The sequence below is a fragment of the Tinamus guttatus genome, unplaced genomic scaffold (assembly GCF_059628265.1).
Source record: "Tinamus guttatus ecotype Peru unplaced genomic scaffold, ASM5962826v1 Tinamus_guttatus_pri_ptg000153l, whole genome shotgun sequence".
NCBI classification, from domain to species: domain Eukaryota; kingdom Metazoa; phylum Chordata; class Aves; order Tinamiformes; family Tinamidae; genus Tinamus; species Tinamus guttatus.
This window is the reverse complement of record NW_028288687.1, coordinates 1690804-1705065: the sequence shown is the minus strand read 5'-3', so window position 1 is coordinate 1705065 and position 14262 is coordinate 1690804.

Here is a 14262-nt window from a genome sequence, read left to right as displayed (position 1 = left end):
TAGAGCAAATGGCCATCCAAGTTTGGCAAGCTTTGGAGCAGCTCCCATAGGAGTCCCTGATTGCCAATTAAATACTGGCTATTTCTCCAATAAATTTTGGGGGCACTTAAAAACAGAGAGTAATATATAATATGTTAGAGGTTTTGCTAAATGTCATGCTCTGTGGGCACAGACATAGCCCTTATCACCACGCTGTCCAAGTGTTTCACACTCAGCCAGTGGACTTAGCTTGCCAAAACCTAGATGCAGAAAGAAAACACAGACAGGCACAAGCCCAATGAAACAAGTAACCTAGAAAGTCAGTGACCACAGTAAGATTTCAAACAATCCTCCTGGAAACCTAATGTAACTTCCTGACCTTACACAGATCTTTGGCCCATTTCAGGGAGTTAATGAGGAAGCTCATCAAGCTGCTTACAGAAGGTGCTTAACTAGAACAGGGATAGCCATCAGCTTGGAAGCATGCAAGTAAATGAATGGATCAAGTTTGCTAAACCTTAGGTGCTTGAATACATTGGGAAAAATATTTGAATATTTCTGAATTTCAAAGACAGCGCTGAAGGAAAAACATTCCTAGAAATAATTAGCTTAATTCCATGAAAATCATCCTGAGCAACAAAGAGAGATATAGACAGGACTTTTGTTTTTTTTTTTTCACTTTCTTGTTCTCTGAAGATGGTTAAGGTGTTACCCTCAAACCAGGACATCCCTCAGTTTCACCCAGGTCTCTCTCCCTGCCCCAAAGCACACTGGCAGCTGTAGTCACTGCTGTCTCCTGAATTCACCAGTCATTTGCCAGGTTAAGAGCTTGCGCTTAAGCCTGACCCTCCCAGCCTAGTGTGCAGCATTCCCATGAACTGGCACGGCCCTCACAGGGTGAAATGTCAGAGAAAGAACTCGACCCCAGCCGAGCCTGCGAAGGAGTTTTAATGCCCACTGCAGAAGCTGGGCAAGCTCCCGGCTCTATAGAAGCAATGAGCAAGAGGTTAGCCTACCCAGCCTCAATATACAATTTATGCAGATATATTCCTTTCAAACTGGGGAGGAGGAGGTTTTCTCCTAATAAATCAGAATTTCCATTAGAATAAAATCTTTCAAAATTGAAAAATGCATCATATGCAAGTTCTACTCCTTGCTGGAGAGTAGCACATGCCCTGGGGAATGTGTTTGGGTCATCAGGAACACGTGGTGAAAGATGCACCCTAGCAGCAGGGTTGGGTCTTGGACATGGCTGCGAGCTGCAGCACCTGTGCACCAACCTGGAGGCAGCAGGGTGAGATCAGGTAGGAGCTAAGAGGGCGGCACACCATGCAGACAGCTTTTGGTTTATGCTGCAAAAAAAGTATTTATGGAAAAGTCCATTTACATAACTGAAAAGATCCATTCAGCTTTTAAGTCTTTGTTGGGAAGGGGAAATCACAGTAACTGACAGCAAAGCTTCCAGAGGCTTCGAACACCTGCTTTATATCTTCCTTCAAGCAGTGTGTACAGGCTTGAGCATTGAACAAGCAAAAAGGTTTTGGAGCTGTATGATCTGACTGTCAGTGCTGAACCATCCCAGAATACCTTCCACACATCCTGGAGTGTCACAACTACAACAGATAGTGAATGGTCTTCCTGCAACTGCAACCAGCTTAGCCTGGTCTCAAACCTTCCCCTCCCTCCCAGAAAGGCCTCTCTTTTTTAGGAGGACTTATTCTCCGCTGAACTCACTCTGCAGAATTTACTTTTTAAAAAAAAAAAAATCAGTAAGGTCTTTTTGCATTTAGAAATCACACGCTTTACATTAGCCCAAGTCATTTGCTTCTCAGCTCCAAACCAAAACTGCTTGCGGGCTGTTGGGGTGCCAAACAGCGCCCAGCCCCAGCCTCTCCCTCTGCCCAGCCCGCTGCCTCTCCCCGCCTGGCTCGTGCACAGCACAGATGCCAGGCTGGGGAAGGCAGGTCGGGGTTTTTTCTCCCTGCTGCATCTGGTTCCTCAGCAGACTCCGCAGGCAGTTGTGCTGGCAGCGTCAGAGATGCCACTGGGTCCCTCACACGCTCATGCTCGCGCCCAGGCTGGCCAGGGCTGCTGTCCCTCGTGTGCCGCGGGCAGGGAGAGGTGCAGCCCGACAAGCAGCAGCTCCGTGGAAGCCTCTGGCCGGATCCATGCCAACGCTCCAGGGCAGCTAGAAGGAATAACCAGAAGGACTAGTGAAGGGGGGAAAGGGCAGAGGAAGAGTGTTTGCACAGTTGTATCTCTTATGGTTGTGAAAACGTGGCGGCCACGGGTTTTGCGCAGTGCTGCCAACACCGCGCTCTGCTCTGAAGCAAAACCCCGGCTCGCTGCGCACGGAAAACCCGCACGCCCGTGCAATGAGCGCGGCTCCCAGCAGAGGCCATCCGCACCTCGCGCATCGCCGCGGCCTCCCGCGCACGCGCCCGGCCCGCGCTGCCCTCGGGCTGCAAACTCCCTCCGGTGCAAAAACGTCCCCAGGACGGAGCCCTGCGCCCTGCCCGGCGGGCTGCACCAGGGGCCGCAATTAATGCCGGGCTCCTCACGGACTGGTATCGCCCCAGTCTGCCCGCCTGCAGTCGTATATAATACAGACGCGGCATGCTCCCTGATGCAGCAAAAAGCACATAAACAATAAAAGGCAGCGAAGGAAAGCGCGAGTGCCATTACTCAGCCTGCGTGCGAGTTCAGCCGGGGCAAAGCCGTGAATCTGAAGTGTCACTGCAGCTTCGCTGAGCTCAGCAACTTGCATCTGCCGGCATCGCTGCCACAGAGTCCATTTAATATCAGTCGTGAGCGGGAGGGGGGCAGTGACAGAGACACTCGGTGCATCCGGATGGACATCAAGGTTCTCGGCACTTGAGTGCTCCATCCATAACACACAAGTCACCTTCCACTACCTGTTAAAAGCAAGAAGCCAGAGGACACGAAGCAAGGCAAGGCCAATTTTAAACATTTCTGAAAAGGACAAATAGGAACTTTAAAGCACAGCATTGCAGGAGAGCAAAAAACATCTCCTAACAGACTCCCTGTCTTTCTGATAGAGAGAAATATTAGGAGTTCCAGTGGAAATGCCTGCTTTCCTCGTGCTTGTAAAACCTGCCTTCTGGAGAGCAGGCGTGCACGAAGGGACCCGTTCTGTGAGCAAACTGCCTGCAACTGGCAAACACGCCGCATGTGCAGGGAGGCCCAGAGCAGGGCTAAAGGGGAAACACACCTCGGTGCGTGCACGTGGGAGCCTCTTCCGCACAGACACCAGCCTGCAGATTCCACAGGTGCTCCCAGATCGGCTTTTACTTTTTTTATTCAGGGACTGCTCCGTATCCTCATTAATGAAACCTCCGTTCACATTGCGCAGGCCTTTCCCACTCACAGCATATGCTCACAGGAAAAAAAACCCACCCTGCACGTAGCCCCATTACAGGATTCTTTTTTCACTTCAAACTAGTCTATAATACACGAGCAGTGCCAACACTCACTGACATGTCGCTTGTTTACCGGAATGTCATGAGAAAGCAAACAAGGGAATCCAAACAATGCCAGTAACTGGTTACGTGGCTAATCCGGTATGTCGCTTTGCTTTCATAAATAAATTAGTTTAGTCTCCTAAGTGGGGAGAGAAACGTAAACCAAGGATCTCAACAGAATTGCTACCAAGGAGTCCTTGCTCCATCAGAAGTGTCCTTCATTTCTATTGCAGGTTTTATTTGAATAGAATCAAACTTTACCCAAAGACATTGAGGGAGTAAGAACTTGAAGAACCACAGCCAGAGATTGCTTCCAACTTAAATATTGGAGGAAGGCTGTAGGAAGTTACCTGTGCCCCTAATGAGGGGGCTGCAAGCAGAGCTGGGGGTGCTGCTGATAGACCTCCAGTTCAGCACTGTTGTATCGGACTCCAGCACGAGCTTTGTCCAGGGATGAACTGTAGATCTTTTTCCCTTTTTTTCTGGAGAGAAACAGATCATTAAATACTTAAATTTTCAATCAAAAAGTTATTTTGAAAAAACAAAAGTTAATATTCATTCTTCTAACATGTGGCGGGTTCAGAGCAGACATGCTCTTCTCACACATCAAAATCATAACTAGGAAATGAGCAGAATGTGTTTAAAACTCTTCTGAACTGAATGAAGTTAAAAAAATCATTAAAGAAAAAGTATAAAAACTGAGTGTGTCATTAATAGAGACACTTTAAATCAGAAGCTTAATTCATGAAATTATGAAATTTTCCCTTCTGAGTCTCAAATTTGGACATGAAGTGCACAAGGTTCTCTTCTAGGGATTAATTTTGGGGTAAATTTTAGACCTCTGCAGAGAAGTGATAAATATATTTGTGAGCATATGTCTGTAACACTCAGAATAGAGCTGACCAAATCATTTCAAAAATATACATAAGCTGCAACAAAGTACTTTGATAAAAAAAAAAGTTGATAAAAAACAGTGTTTGAAATAAAGACACAGATAACCTGAATGCTGAATGCATAGGCCTTATTTGGCTCATAGGCCTTATTTGTCATCCAGACACAGCAAACTGGGCAAATATCACCCATTGGTTAGGTTCTAAAATTTATCTCAGCAGAGTTTTCTTGGATCAACAGTTGCACGGAGGAAGCCAGTTTCAAGCATCCTTCTTGCAGTGTCATCCTTAGAGCTTTTTGAGTACTCGGCTGACACTTTCCTGGTATAGCTAAAGTTTGGCATACTGGTGGGAACTGGTTCTCAAAATTCTCATAAAGACAGTTTAAAAAGTTATACAAAGTTCTGATCGTGACTTTCATTATGAGAGACACCTATGCTGCCTCTATATAAAGGCAAAAAGAGAAGGAATAAATTTAAACCAGTAGATGTTAACATACGGGTTCTTCTCCTCAATCTTTGTGCAAACAAAGCTGCTATGGGCACTGAAGAGAAGAAATAGTCAATATCTATGACAGATCTATGAAATTTCAAACTCTATCCTTATTTATATGGCAGCAGTAATTAGGTGGCTTAGACACTCAAGTGTCAAGTACAAACAAGAAGTGCCAAGCTCTCTCTTTGCAAGCAGAAACAATACACTGTCCAAAAGCATGTAAATTTTATTTATCTCCTACTTCAACCCGAACTGTTGCATTGCAAGTCCCAGGGGCTCCCCTCCTGCCTGACTGCAGAGCATAAGGTGTGAGATAACCACCTAGGGAAGAGAAATAAAACCACTTATTCCCTGCCACAAATCAACTAGAAAAACAGTTTAAATTCCGACCATAAAGCAGTGAATATTCGCAATGGTTCATGACTAAGGTATAGTTTTTATGTACAAAAAATGCTAAATCAATTCAGACAAAGAAATGATTGATTTGAGAGCTCCTGGTTTCTAGCCCCATTCTTGGTTCACTACCCTAGACGTGGATGTCCCAGTCAAGTGCAAGCAGCCTGCTACAGAAGTAACACCAGGTGTAAGGATTCTCAGGACACATTCCCTGCATGCTCGCAGTGATCTGCAGCAAGGCAAAATACATGGGGGGAACATTTTCATTAGCTCATTTGCTGTTGCCCTCTGCTGCAGCCCAACATCCAGTGCTCTTCCCAACGCTGGCTTTTCGAAAGGACACAGCTTGCTCAGGATCAAAACATATGACAGTTGTTGCACTTTCTATTTAGGCCTTAAGCCTTGAGTCAACAGCAAAATCCCGGACATGGGAAAATACAACACTGACAAATAAGTAATTCAATTAAACGGGCTGACATTGTCTCAGCAGCAGCCCTTTCCTCAGATCCATCTCTTTCAGAACTCTCTCTTTGAATATTATGGCCTGCTTGAGACACTCAAGCTCATGAATGGATTAAAGAGGGTTTCATTTGTTTTATTTATTATTTTTACTGCTTTGCTTGGCTTTTTACAAACAGGGGAGGCACAGCCCTCATTTAGAATTCATTATAACATGCACACTCTTTCCTCCTCCTCTGCCTGGATGAGAAGGGGGATGACGATGACAACAACAACAGGACTGTAACTGTTTCAAAAGCACAGAAACTCTTGTGTAATTTGTCATAAACATTTAGAGACTAAAAAAGGTAGGTTTAGAGTGTAATTGCTTCAAAACCTGTATAACTTACTCATTTGCCACAACAGTTAAATTGTGGGATTTCAAAAGAAAGCGAAAGTAGTTTATCCAATGAATTTATGTTCAAAATGATGGTATTATGGAATATTTTATATTTATTTCTTATGTTATCACATATCATTATTGTCTATTTTTCCTTTCAGTTTGCCTTCTGATTAAATTCAATCTCTGGTTGTAAAAAGTGATTCCTTCTACTCCCCCAAATTTGATCTCCATGTTATAATTTCTCACTGTGATAGCTGTATATCCCTTGAAATGCATCAATGATGCATCATATCAACAAGGACTCAAGCTTCCATTTATCTTCAAATATTTCACCATCCACTGCAGTGTATTCTCAGTTGCAATATTTGCTTTCAAGTTTGGCCACCATGTGCGTAGCATTAATTTCTCTGTTCACATGTAATTCATTCAGGGACTTACACCAGCTGAGAACCACATATGGAGGCCCAGATTTACAGAGCTTTTATTTTGTGCCATGGAAGCCTACAAGAAACAATTTTCTATTTGAATATTGAGTGTTTACAGAGGTCTTGTTGTTCACTAGAGACCGCAGATTATGAAATCATATTCTGCAGGAATTATATCCAAAAAAAAAAGACTGCAACATTTATTAACTCTGCTTTGTTCATACGCTCTCTGGGTTCTTAAAGGCCAATTGAACATTCCTTTTTGTCAGAGTTTGTTGTTATTGCTACTATTCACCACTTTTAAAAAACTTGCTCGTCTAGTTTTGGCCAGCTTCTGCCTGGCCTGCCATTATGACAAGCTTGAGCATCTAAGACATGATACAGGAGGGACGACGATGGCTGTGAAGCAGATCTCAAAAAGGCCCACGTGCTCTAATGCCCAGCACATTTTGCTACTACTATTACTGGAGTTGAGAACATGCATGGGGATCTTGTTTGATGAAAAGCAGTCAATAAATTATTTTTACTCACACCTTGCAGCTCCCTAGGCTGTATAGGCTCCCCATACCTGTATGAGGCGACTATTGTTTGGGATTAAGGATACACTTCTATTTTATCACAACTGCGACTGCTCCAAATGCAGATCTCCAAGATTTCGTGGCATTCATTTAAGCATTCATTCTTGCTTTGAGAACATAATGGCATAAATTGAGTGACTAATGTCCCACATAATTAATCTTGTATTTCCTTATTTATCAAGATTTATAGGGAAGAGAGCACTTTCATGGAAAGCAAGAATTTAGAAAACAAAGCTTGTCATGCTGACAATGATCCTCAATGAGAGGCTTCAGGGTTGGAGATGCTCATGAGATACCACATGCTTGTGGCTGGCTGGGGTGGGAAGGGGGACCTGGGTAGAAGTTGAGTATCATGGGGCTCCTGGGAGGGTCTCACCCCTTCCTCCAAGATCTTCTGGTCCAGACCATTGCCAGAGATCAGCAGGAGAACTCCAAGGGCACTGGGTCTAATCCAGGACAGCAGCTGAAAGCCTTCCTGACTAAGGACAGAAAGTGTAAACTGACATTAATTAGGGCTCATCCATGTGGCCACTGATGTATCAGTTTAAATCAAATAATCAGAAACTGTCAATTTCTTCTTCCACCCAAAACCCAAATTCTGTAAACACAAGGACCATAACAACTCCCTGAAGCAGGCTTTAGCACACATATATTGAAAACATACTAAACTATAAATACTGTATACCATATGGCATCTAGATTATCTAATTTCACTCCATAACTGGTGATAAAATGACCAATCAACTGACACGTAGAATTAAATGCCAAGCCAACTATTCAGCTAGCTTTAAGGCAGCTCTGAGCTTTGAATGCTTCCCGTTGCATCCCTAAAAATAAGGACACCCTAATTTCGCTTACACAGTGGGAATCTGTGCAAGACCAGTTCTGCCAAACCAATTTGTACTCATTCCTCTGCATGTATGGCCTCTGCCTATCCAAAATAAAAATACGTAAATTTAAAGGTGGGCAAACTAGATTAGGAGGACACCTAGATTTACCAAGGGAGAAATTCTGCATTCTAATTTTTGCAGAACTCTTAAAACAGTGGTTCGTCATGAAGGCTCCTAAGCAATAGTGCAGTACAAATAACTGAAGGACTTCTCTGTGCATTTGTTTCTACCGCATCTTCATCCTTTTACTTTTTCTTGTGACTAAAATCAATTAATTTAATCTCTGCACAGATCACAGCTCTACCGCTCTGCTTTTTTTAATCCCTGGGAGCTTCTACTCCTACTCATCTCTAGTGTGAAAGACCAGCCCTTAGAAATACATTGGTGCTTTACCTTTGAAGATTAAGGTCAAAGTTACCACTATATTCCTGAGTTGAAGAGAGCTTTGTCATTTACTCAATTCATGATAGCACAGAAAAGAAACACTGTAGACTTACTGAAGGCCATCACTAACAGAAGTATCAAAGCAATCTGCAATGGGCCCTGAATATTCATGCTTGAACAGACGTAGTTAATATAACCTGCTTAAGGACACCATAAATTGAAGAAAACCCAGAGTAATGCAAAAGATTAAAAACACAGTTTTAGAGCTTATTATAAAGCATGTATCAGCTTATTTCAAAGTTAAATGCCAATGTCCTCAGCTCTGATTTTATGGGGGCATAGTCCCAGAAGCAGTGAGATCTGTCAGTTTACAGATCCATTTCCAGGAGAGTGCTGGAAAATGGCTTTGTTGGCTCATTTAAAATTAGCTTGGGTACAGCAGTTACGAATATACTGTGCATAAAATTGTGCACTGAATGATAAACAAATAGGTTGCTATGATTTGATGCTATTTTAATAGCTAGTGATTAACCAAATGAATGCCATTTGGTCTAGCCTGATTTGCCAAATGGGTCCTCTCTCCTACCATACAAGCCATTGTAAAGTAGTGCCCCATAAAACCATGCACTTTTAACCATGTTAAATTCCAATAAAATCATTTTTAGACAAATAGCTGTGCATTGTAGGGTGTATACTCACATCAATCCCAACGTAGCTCTCCTTGCAGCCAGGTGAGAGAAGCCACACTTGAAGGTTTGTCTCTAACAAAGACGCCCTTCTGGTCTTCCTCCAAAGCATTCAGATATTCCAAATGGATACTTGGCTGAAGATGCTCCATCCACCACACATTCCTGAGAGAACAAAGATTAAAATTACTCTAGACTGAACAAAACTGCTTCCTAGTATCGGTTATCAAGAGTTGGCCATCTGATAAAGCCAAGAGACTGTCATACACAGACAACCTCCCGATTTTATATGCAGGGATGGGCAACTTGCGGACTGCTTTGTGTTTGGTCATGTTTGTCACTTAAGCTAGGGAAAACGGAAGCCTGCAAAGGGCAACATACTGCTGATATTAAACCAGAAGCAGAACAAGAAACAAAGCCCTGCCTGGTTTCTTCTTCAGTCCAAAAGGGATTTGTTTGGTGTTTAACATCAGTCTAGACAGACATCTTTCCCCAGATGCACCCGAGTTAGCTGCAGAGCTCGAGGTCCCCTGCTCGGAAGTGCTGGGCAGCATGTCATGGAGGTGAAGAGACACTGTGTCACTGCTCCCAGCACGCCTGCCCAGGAGCAGAGGTAGGAGCATGATGGAAAAGCATGACAAGCTTCCATCAGCCAGACCCCTGAGCTCCCAGTGCTGCCATTTAAAATGTAGCCTTGGAACGTTTTATTATTATATTTAAATGAATAATAAGAGGAAGGGATTGTACATGAGTGTGAAAGAGAAAACAAGTGAACATGCTGTGGGAAGCATAACTTAGGAGAAGGGAAAAAGGCAGTTGGGAAGTATTAATGAATTAGGCACATCACTAAGTCTAGTTTATTATTTTATGTGTAAGCTTTATTTTTTCTCTAGTATGTGAAATCTTCCTTTCCTCTTTCTCTCCACATGGGTTATTTTTATGAAAGGATGCTCTAACTGGCACCCCGGCACCAACAGACGTGTGTCTTCGGTGTACTGGCCAAGAGCCTTTTCTGTCCCCTGGGGATGCATTAACTAGCACTACTGCACTGGCTCGTATCTCTGCCCAGTTCTAGCTGATGCCAGAGGTCAATTTTACTCCTGACAGCATCGCTAGTTTGAACTCAGAATAGCTTTGCATATCCACAATGTTAGTATAGCTTTTCTTGTCTGATATGCAGACAAACCGTTCACTACTACCGAAGAACCATGTTCACTCACAGCTGTACCTGAACTACCTCTAATTCCCATCTGGAGGGAACCTGCTCTTGGAAGATCTCCTAAAATTGCCAAGTCATCAGCGTACAGCTCTAGGATCACACCTTAGTGGTGCTGTTCTTACATGTCATGGCCAGTGCAAAGCAGAACATGCTTGGTTAGGAAAGCAGCGGGGAAGAGGAAAGGAAGATACGAGGAACAATGAAGCAGCACTCCACAGAGAAAAGCGTGTGTGATGACAGCCTGAGATCTGAACCTGGAACGTAGCAAAGGGGTGGAGCGGAATATGAAGTAAAGACTGGAGAAAGATGAGGAAAATGAGAGAGAGAAGAAATACGCGTAAACAAATGCAGGAGCAAGAGCAGCATCTTTGATCCACCAACACGTTAAGAACCTCCTAAAAGAGGAACGATATTTCTCACTCGCCAGTAATACCAACCAGGATTGAATCTCAGGAATTCATAGTGAGGAATCAGGTATTTTACAACAAAGCAAAATAAACAAAACAAGCCTGAGCATTTCCTGTTATTGGCAGTGCAAAAATTTAGTATCCTGAGTTCTTTTCTGAGTGATATCCTGAAGGTGTTTGTATCTTTGCTCCAGCTTTATGGTTTCTTTTTACTTTATTATTTAACTAGTTGTTTTTCTCTGTACAAGGCCTAAACTAAAAGCATGAAGCAACAATCTTAACACATAGTGCAAGAATACCCACTTCATTGAAAATACTCAAAAAATAAAAAATAATAAAAAAAAAGTTTCTTAGTAATTAATAGTCCTCACCTGAAAGTTCTCTAAGACCTTTACAAACCACTTAAACCCAATACATAATACTTTAGCAGGCATATTGCTCTGTGCAGACCTATGGGGTGGTTCTTGTACACTTTAAAAGAAAAAAAAAATGCCAAAATGCTCTGCTGAATTGAAAACAAGAGCAGACTAATCTTTGTTGCTATTTTATGAAAGATGAAATGGGGTCACAGGAGGTTTTAATGCCAATGTTATAAGAAGACTCCACAAATTGTGGTTTCTTCCACCTTTTGGGACTGGCTGTGAGAGGCACTGGGCACCAGCACCTTCTTCTGCTCCTGTCACTAGACAAAGCTTCCTTCTTGCACAGACAAGCACAATTCCTGTGTTATCTGAGAAATTTGCATTTTGTTTCCCCTGTACATGAGATAGCCACGTTGTGTTGCTGCACAAAGAGGGGCTTTGTTTCATAACCAAAGGCAGGCAAATAACTGGCTATTGAAATCTAAAAGGAATGGAATAATGTGACAAAATGCCACGTTGCTGGAATGCTTCTGTTAAAGACCGTGCCTGCACAGATGGAGCAGAGCCTCGTCACCAGTGACCTTGCTCACTCTTCCGCACCAGTTGCATTTTCCAAGTTCCTTACTCCTACTGCAGCTATGGACCTTCCATTCTCAGTGGTATTGCAACTTGCCAGCATGCGTCTCTGAAAGGGAAGCCTTAAGCAAATCATTTAAAAGAAAAAAAAAAAACCCACACATATACACAGAGGAAAATTATATCACATTTATGTACCAAAGAAAACTATCTCTGTGCTGTCGTAGCAGGACCATCTGCCCTTCAAACCCCTGCAAGATCAGATAGCCTCATCATCTTAGAAAGTTTCTCTAGTGCTACCAAACCACCATCCTTAATAACCTGCTTCTGTCCAGCAGTTCAAAATGATTCATTCATAGCAGGAAATTTTCTAAGGCAATATTTGTAGGAAAGGGGACATATCTATTCCGATTCTGAATCATTACTTCAGTTCTACAACACGTATGAATCTCAATGCTATACAGACACTCAGAATATTGGGAATATCTTGAAATTTCCCAGAACTTCAGGCAAGACAGCTAAGTGAGCTATTGTGACCTGCAGTGGCAGAGGACACATGGTGGCAAGCACTAGTAAAGAAGCAAGATCGCTGCAGAGCCCTAGATATGTCTGCTGTTCATTAGCCTGTACTGATGCTCAGCCTGCTTTGGAGTTATTTGTGATTGCATTTGCAACTACACTTGCCTCGCACTAGAATAACACTTCCCTGATTGCAGTGATAAATTATTTTAGTCCTTTTCTATTCTCGTTTATGTTTCTCCATTTTACTTACATCCTGCTCAGTGTTTGGGATCTGTGTTTGGTATTTAAAGTAATTCACTTAAAGCTTAGATTCCACTTCCTCCAGTTGGGCGGCAGCAGGTGAAGGGTGAGATGCTGTCAGGGAAGGAACGGTGGCAATTCCCCAGCTGCATTGCAGAGAGGACGGGGGTGCAGCCTGGGAGCGCAGCCCAGCACAGGCTGGCACATGCTGCCCATGAGTTCAGACATAGATGGCACTCAAGAGGTCCCTGGAGGTCTAGTGACTCACCCAGCATCACAACAGGGGATTGCTGCTGCTGAGAACCACTCAGACATGCTCTGCTGCCACAGAGGAACTTCTATTCAGGGCCAAAGCTCTTTACCAGTCTTAAATGTGTGTGGGAGAAATTGCCCACGAAGGCTCTTTGGAATGGAGGTGGTCACAGATTCCCAATGAAGAGGGGTCACCATCCTGGACAGGAGCTCCAGTGCTACCAACCCGCAGCCTGGACTCACCAGGGCACGTCCAGGGCTGCTCGGCATCGCCTGCGGGTACCTCAGATCTGGAGATATCACCACATCCTTGCGCAGCCTTACAGGCAGACTCCTACGTGAGCCTTCAGCATAGCAAAGGCTACAGGATCCCACAAATAGCAATTAACTTGCTAAAACGGGTCTGAACTGCATACATCACAGAGCTGTAGTAGTTTGGCCATAAGGACTTCAAATATTTTGAGATGTAAACTGGAAACACTTAGTCAAATTAAGTGTTTTCTTTAAGCTGTCAGCATTGCCAGCATTGCCAAAATGAACAGGCTAAATTGGATTAGATGCTGTCTATATGCTTCAATTTCTAATGGCAAAGGATCCAAAATGTAAAGCAATGCACAGAGGCAAAGCCAATATCATATATTGTCTGAAAAGCAGCAGACCTCTCAGTTTACTGATTAGCCAAATAGTCTGAAATAGCCTGACTCCTCTAAAGAGAAGCACAATGTTGCCGTTGGCTCCTAGGCAGCATCCAGTTTATAATGGTACAGCATTTTCTGCCTGCTCAAAGAAGCATGTTACAGCTGAAGAAACAGCATGATTTTGATTCAGTCCATGATAAGTCCTGGACCAGACTGTTCTGGCAGAGCGCTATAGCCTAAGGAATTGACTAAAAAATACATATAGTAATTAAAGTTCAATATGAAAGCGAAACCGTATTAGATGACATACCCACATGAATCTTGGACCACTGGTTATCAGTGGGCCAGAACATAACATTCATAAAATGGGAGAGGGGCAGAGTTGGTAGAGGTGGACACCACTCATTCTACTTGTCTCCCTGTTATTTGTTATGCTCGTCCGTCTGATTACGGAGCGCTTATTCCCAGGTGAGAATGACGTCCTGCTTCACCTCCTAGGGAGGAACAGAGGGTACAGGTCCAGAAAGAACACATAAACCAATCCAAGAACATAAAGTACATCAGTTCTTCTCTTGGGAAACAGCTCAAGTATTTGTGAACATTTAATACTTTAACACAGACTTACCTATTCAGATTTTGATCCGAGTTAAATGTGGTTTTCAAAAAAGGTCTACATTTGAAGACTTCAGCCCCTTGAATTGTAGGCTAAATGACCAGTAACTAGTACTGTAGAGGGAATACAAATCACTGGCACTGGACTAGTAAGATTTTAACAGCAAAATAATGCAAAATTTGCCACTTCAGTAGTATCTTCTATGAAGATCCTCAATGCTCTCTGTAATTGCAAAAGTTGTACTGCTTAATAACATAGTGAAAGTCTCTATTAGTTTTATTAAAGAGCTGGAAACAGAGTATGAAATGGGTGGGCTGAGGGGCTTTCTTCACAGAGAGCATGGGTTAATCCCAACTAAACGTTTGAAGAGAGAACCCACAGCTCTGG